Source organism: Mus musculus, chromosome X (assembly GCF_000001635.26).
Source record: "Mus musculus strain C57BL/6J chromosome X, GRCm38.p6 C57BL/6J".
NCBI lineage: Eukaryota > Metazoa > Chordata > Mammalia > Rodentia > Muridae > Mus > Mus musculus.
The window spans coordinates 136395062-136402409 of record NC_000086.7 but is presented as its reverse complement, the minus strand read 5'-3'; the positions used below and the strand labels follow the sequence as shown (position 1 = coordinate 136402409).

General features: G+C 40.4%; 3 non-coding genes across 3 annotated transcripts; 1 reads left to right on the top strand and 2 right to left on the bottom strand.

Annotated features, from left to right (window-relative positions):
* Positions 1–470: 470 nt before the first annotated feature.
* n-TAcgc5 lies at positions 471–542 on the bottom strand. Its single transcript has one exon. It is a non-coding gene; the product is annotated as a tRNA-Ala (tRNA).
* A 4892-nt stretch (positions 543–5434) lies between these two features.
* n-TAtgc7 lies at positions 5435–5506 on the bottom strand. Its single transcript has one exon. It is a non-coding gene; the product is annotated as a tRNA-Ala (tRNA).
* A 1310-nt stretch (positions 5507–6816) lies between these two features.
* On the top strand, positions 6817–6888 carry n-TAcgc6. Its single transcript has one exon. It is a non-coding gene; the product is annotated as a tRNA-Ala (tRNA).
* Positions 6889–7348: the final 460 nt, after the last annotated feature.

Sequence of the window (7348 nt, the reverse complement as noted above, 5' to 3'; positions counted from 1 at the left end):
GGAGAGCACTCACATAAAATGAACTAATAAATATTTTAAAACAAACATAAGTTAAAATCTATGTATCATATACCGATCATTGTGTATGCTTAGAGACTTTCTAACAGAGTGTACAAAGGGAAATCTCTGTCACTGAGTTCTAGGTGAAGATTTCACAGACAAGACACCAAATAAAAACAAAAACTGGTGAATTAGAGAAGGTGAAATCATTAAGAGAACAAAAGCTACCATAGCTTAAAAAAACAAAACAAAAAAACAAAACAAAAAAAAAACCGACTTGTTTGAGGCATGACCAGGCTGAACTAACCAGACTATGGAGGAAATATCGTCAAGGTTATAGAGGAACATTGTCGTCATGGTCATAGATGAGCCCTTTTATTATCCTCACGATCCTATGGAGGTATCCATGGAAATGTGTTCTAGGTTATGACAGTCTACGTCCCAAGAGACCCAGAAGAAAAGAAAAGCTCTGGAGATGCCGGGAGTCGAACCCGGGACCACACACATGCGAAGCATGTGCTCTACCTCTGAGCTACATCCCCAGCCCTAACAGCTGTCTGATTTCAGCCTATATCAACACACAATGACTGAAGCAACATCTATAGAGCCCGAAAGGACTTGTAGCACAACTTTCTGTATGATTTATGACCTCTAGTTTAGTATTTTTATTGGATCTTATGTTATTTACTCTATGAGAAAACAATCTATCTTCGTTGGAAAGAAAATGATATTAATAAGAAGAAATTTGGAAGAATAAAAACTACCATAGCTTAAAAAAAAAAAAAAAACTTGCTTGAGGCATGACCAGGCTGGACTCACCAGACTGTGGAGGTCTCCATGGAAATATCGTCAAGGCTATAGAGGAACATTGTTGTCATGGTTGTACAATCTTGCAATCCCACCAACAATCGAAGAGTGTTCTTCTTTCTCCACATCCTTGCCAGCATCTGCTGTCACCTGAATTTTTGATCTTAGCCCTTTTGACTGGTGTGAGGTGGAATCTCAGGGTGGTTTTGATTTGCATTTCCCTGATGATTAGGGATGCAGAACATTTTTTTCAGGTGCTTCTCAGCCATTCTGTATCCCTCAGTTGAGAAACCTTTGTTTAGCTGTGAGCCCCATTTTTTAATGGGGTTATTTGAATTTCTGGAGTCCACCTTCTTGAGTTCTTTATATATATTGGATATTAGTCCCCTATCTGATTTAGGATGTGTAAAGATCCTTTCCTAATCTGTTGGTGGCCTTTTTGTCTTATTGACGGTGTCTTTTGCCTTACATAAGCTTTGCAATTTTATGAGGTCCCATTTGTCAATTCTCGATGTTACAGCACAAGCTATTGTTGTTCTATTCAGGATTTTTCCCCTGTGCCCACATCTTCAAGGGTTTTCACCACTTTCTTCCTTATAAGTTTCACTGTCTCTGGTTTTATGTGGAGTTCCTTGATCCACTTAGATTTGTCCTTTGTACAAGGAGATAGGAATGGATCAATTCACATTCTTCTACATGACAACTGCCAGTTGTGCCAGCACCATTTGTTGAAAATGCTGTCTTTTTTCCACTGGATGGTTTTAGCTCCCTTCTCAAAGATCAAGTGACCATAGGTGTGTGGTTTATTTCTGGGTCTTCAATTCAATTCCGTTGGTCTACTTATTGGTCGCTATATCCGTACCATGTAGTTTTTTGTTTTTGTTTTTTTTTTTCAGAATTGCTCTGTAGTACAGCTTGAGGTCAGGCATGGTGATTCCACCAGAGGTTCTTTTATCCTTGAGAAGAGTTTTTGCTATCCTAGGTTTTTTGTTATTCCAGATGAATTTGCAGATTGCTCTTTCTAATTCGTTGAAGAATTGAGTTGGAATTTTGATGGGGATTGCATTGAATCTGTAGATTGCTTTTGGTAAGATAGCCATTTTTACAATGTTGATCCTGCCAATCCATGAGCATGGGCGATCTTTCCATCTTCTGAGATCTTCTTTAATTTCCTTCTTCAGAGACTTGAAGTTCTTATCATACAGATCTTTCACTTCCTTAGTTAGTGTCACGCCAAGTTATTTTATATATTATATAGTCTCCCAGCCAAAAAAAAAAAAAAAAGCCCAGGACAGATGGGTTTAGTGCAGAGTTCTATCAGACCTTCAAAGAAGATCTAATTCCAGTTCTGCACAAACTAATCCACAAAATAGAAGTAGAAGGTACTCTACCCAACTCATTCTATGAAGCCACAATTACTCTGATACTTAAACCACAGAAAGATCCAACAAAGATAGAGAACTTCAGACCAATTTCCCTTATGAATATCGATGCAAAAATACTCAATAAAATTATCGCTAACTGAATCCAAGAACACATTAAAGCAATCATCCATCCTGACCAAGTAGGTTTTATTCCAGGGATGCAGGGATGGTTTAATATATGGAAATCCATCAACATAATCCATTATATAAACAAACTCAAAGACAAAAACCACATGATCATCTCGTTAGATGCTGAGAAAGCATTTGACAAGATCCAACACCCATTCATGATAAAAGTCTTGGAAAGATCAGGAATTCAAGGCCCATACCTAAACACGATAAAAGCAATCTACAGCAAACCAGTAGCCAACATCAAAGTAAATGGTGAGAAGCTGGAAGCAATCCCACTAAAATCAGGGAGTAGACAAGGCTGTCCACTTTCTCCCTACCTCTTGAACATAGTACTTGAAGTCCTAGCCAGAGCAATTCGACAATAAAAGGAGATCAAGGGGATACAAATTGGAAAAGATGAAGTCAAAATATCACTCTTTGCAGATGATATGATAGTATATGTAAGTGACCCTAAAAATTCCACCAGAGGACTCCTAAACCTGATAAACAGCTTCGGTGAAGTAGCTGGATATAAAATTAACTCAAACAAGTCAATGACCTTTCTCTACACAAAGAATAAACAGGCTGAGAAAGAAATTAGGGAAACAACACCCTTCTCAATAGTCACAAATAATATAAAATACCTTGGCGTGACACTAACTAAGGAAGTGAAAGATCTGTATGATAAGAACTTCAAGTCTCTGAAGAAGGAAATTAAAGAAGATCTCAGAAGATGGAAAGATCTCCCATGCTCATGGATTGGCAGGATCAACATTGTAAAAATGGCTATCTTGCCAAAAGCAATCTACAGATTCAATGCAATCCCCATCAAAATTCCAACTCAATTCTTCAACGAATTAGAAAGAGCAATTTGCAAATTCATCTTGAATAACAAAAAACCTAGGATAGCAAAAACTCTTCTCAAGGATAAAAGAACCTCTGGTGGAATCACCATGCCTGACCTCAAGCTGTACTACAGAGCAATTCTGAAAAAAAAAAAACAAAAAACAAAAACAAAAACAAAAAACTACATGATACTGGTATAGCGACCAATAAGTAGACCAACGGAATTGAATTGAAGACCCAGAAATGAACCACACACCTATGGTCACTTGATCTTTGAGAAGGGAGCTAAAACCATTCAGTGGAAAAAAGATAGCATTTTCAACAAATGGTGCTGCCACAAGTGGCGGTTATCATGTAGAAGAATGTGAATTGACCCATTCCCATCTCCTTGTACTAAGGTCAAATCTAAGTGGATCAAGGAACTCCACATAAAACCAGAGACAGTGGAACTTATAAGGAAGAAAGTGGTGAAAACCCTTGAAGATGTGGGCACAGGGGAAAAATCCTGAATAGAACAACAATGGCTTGTGCTGTAACATCGAGAATCGACAAATGGGACATCATAAAATTGCAAAGCTTCTGTAAGGCAAAAGACACCGTCAATAAGACAAAAAGGCCACCAACAGATTAGGAAAGGATCTTTACCCATCCTAAATCAGATAGGGGACTAATATCCAATATATATAAAGAACTCAAGAAGGTGGACACCAGAAATTCAAATAACCCCATTAAAAAATGGGGCTCAGAGCTAAACAAAGGTTTCTCAACTAAGGAATACCAAATGGCTGAGAAGCACCTGAAAAAAATGTTCTGCATCCTTAATCATCAGGGAAATGCAAATCAAAACAACCCTGAGATTCCACCTCACACCAGTCAAAAGGGCTAAGATCAAAATTCAGGTGACAGCAGATGCTGGCAAGGATGTGGAGAAAGAAGAACACTCTTCAATTGTTGGTGGGATTGCAAGCTTGTACAACCAACCACTCTGGAAATCAGTCTGGCGGTTCCTCAGAAAATTGGACATAGTACTACTGGAGGATCCCACAATACCTCTCCTGGGCATATATCCAGAAGATGTTCTAACTGGTAAGAAGGACACATGCTCCACTGTGTTCATAGCAGCCTTATTTATAATAGCCAGAAGCTGGAAAGAACCCAGATGCCCCGCAACACAGGAATGGATACAGAAAATGTGGTGCATTTACATGATAGAGTACTACTCAGCTATTAAAAAGAATTAATTTATGAAATTCCTAGGCAAATGGATGGACCTGTAGGGCATCATCCTGAGTGAGGTAACCCAATCACAATAGAACTCACATGATATGTACTCACTGAGAAGTGGATATTAGCCCAGAAACTTAGAATACCCAAGATATAAGTTACAATTTGCAAAACACATGAAACTTAAGAAGAATGAAGACCAAAGTGTGGACACTTTGCCCCTTCTTAGAATTGGGAACAAAACACCCATGGAAGGAGTTACAGAGACAACGTTTGGAGCTGAGAGGAAAGGATGGACCATCTAGAGACTGCCATACCCTGGGATCCATCCCATAATCAGCCTCCAAACGTTGACACCATTGCATACACTAACAAGATTTTGCTGAAAGGACCCTGATAGAGCTGTCTCTTGTGAGGTTATGCCAGGGCCTAGGAAACACAGAAGTGGATGCTCACAGTCAGCTATTGGATGAATCACAGGGCCCCCAATGGAGGAGCTAGAGAAAGTACCCAAGGAGCTGGGGGAATCTGCAACCCTATGGGTGGAACAACAATATGAACTAACCAGTACCCCCCGGAGCTCGTGTCTCTAACTGCATAAGTATCAGAAGATGGCCTAGTCGGCCATCAGTGGAAAGAGAGGCCCATTGGTCTTGCAAACTTTATATGCCTCAGTACAGGGGACGGCCAGGGCCAAGAAGTGGGAGTGGGTGGGTAGGGGAGTGCGAGGGAGGTCATGGGGGACTTTGGGGATAGCATTGGAAAAGTAAATGAAGAGAATACCTAATAAAAAAAGAGCCAAAATTGGTGAATTAGAGAAGGTGAAATCATTAAAAGAATAAAAACTCACCAGACTGTGGAGGTCTCCATGGGAATATCGTCAAGGCTATGGAGGAACATTGTTGTCATGGTCATAGATGAGCCCTCTTATTATCCTCAGGATCCTATGGAGGTATCCATGGAAACGCGTTCTAGGTTATAGCATTCTAGGTCCCAAGAGACCCAGAAGAGAAGAAAAGCTGTGGAGATGCCGGGAATCGAACCCGGGACCCCATACATGCAAAGCATGTGCTCTACCGCTGAGCTACATCCCCAGCTCTAGTAGCAGTCTGATTTCAACCTATATCAAGACACAATGATTGAAGCAACATCTATAGCGCCTGAAAGGATTCGCATCGCATCTTTGAGCATGATTTATCACTTCTAGTTTACTATTTTGATGCGATGTTTAGATTATTTGCTCGATGAGAAAAAAAACCCGTTTTCAATGGAGATTAAGTGATATCAATAACAAGAAATTTTGTGCTCTGGAAAACATCACAGCCTTACTCTAAATTGAGGGTATTATGCCAAACTTATTATAATGTGTTTCTGCAGGCTTAGGAAGGTCATACCAAGGTGGGGCAGAGTTTGGGAAGATGGTATTGCAAGGTTGGTACAGTGAGGCTGGGGCTGCCTTTAGGCCTGTGTGCCTCCCTTCAGAGCTGCCTACCAGGAGCTCTCTGAGTCCCAGCACCCACGACAGCTGGAATGAAGGATAAAACTATTTCTTCAGCAAAAATGTACATTTATAAAGGTACCGACGAAGAATAACCCTTGAAATCAGTCAGTGTCATGGGGACAAGCATACAGAAGTGCCTTGATCCAGTCCCTGAAGGAACCAGTCTTTTGTCCTCCCCCTAGCTCATAAGAACTCCTGTGAAGCCTTTTCTTTCACTACTGTGTTTACTGTCTGTTCATTTGGCAGTTGAGTCGCTGACATCCAGGGTGTGGAGTTATGCTGATGGCATTAATGCTATCTGGTTGGATAGCACAGGGCCACAAAAGGAAGGGCATCTCAGAGAGGAGATGGCTGTGACAGGCGTCATAGTTGCAAACATCCTCTTATTGGGCGTTTGGAGACTGGGGTCCCTGCATTGGTACCTTTATAAATGTAAATTTTTGCTGAAGAAATAATTTTATCCTGCAATCGAGCAGCCGTGGGGTCTGGGACTCAGAGAGCTCCTGGTAGGCAGCCCTGAAGGGAGGCACACAGGGCTAAAGGCAGCCCCAGCCTCACTGAACCAACCTTGCAATTCCATCTACCCAACCTCTAACGCCACCTTGGCCTGACCTTCCTAACCCTGCAGTAACACATTGTAATTAATTTGACATAGTACCCTCAATTCATAGTAGGTCTGCCATGTTTTTCAGAGCACCAAATTTCTTCTTATTGATATCATTTTCTTTCCAACGAAGATAGATTGTTTTCTCATAGAGTAAATAACATAAGATCCAATAAAAATCCTAAACTAGAGGCCATAAATCATACAGAAAGTTGTGCTCCAGGTCCTTTCGGGCTCTATAGATGTTGCTTCAGTCATTGTATGTTGATATAGGCTGAAATCAGACAGCTGTTAGGGCTGGGGATGTAGCTCAGAGGTAGAGCACATGCTTCGCATGTGTGTGGTCCCGGGTTCGACTCCCGGCATCTCCAGAGCTTTTCTTTTCTTCTGGGTCTCTTGGGACGTAGACTGTCATAACCTAGAACACATTTCCATGGATACCTCCATAGGATCGTGAGGATAATAAAAGGGCTCATCTATGACCATGACGACAATGTTCCTCTATAACCTTGACGATATTTCCTCCATAGTCTGGTTAGTTCAGCCTGGTCATGCCTCAAACAAGTCGGTTTTTTTTTTTGTTTTGTTTTTTTGTTTTGTTTTTTTAAGCTATGGTAGCTTTTGTTCTCTTAATGATTTCACCTTCTCTAATTCACCAGTTTTTGTTTTTATTTGGTGTCTTGTCTGTGAAATCTTCACCTAGAACTCAGTGACAGAGATTTCCCTTTGTACATTCTATTAGAAAGTCTCTAAGCATACACAATGATCGGTATATGATACATAGATTTTAACTTATGTTTGTTTTAAAATATTTATTAGTTCATTTTATGT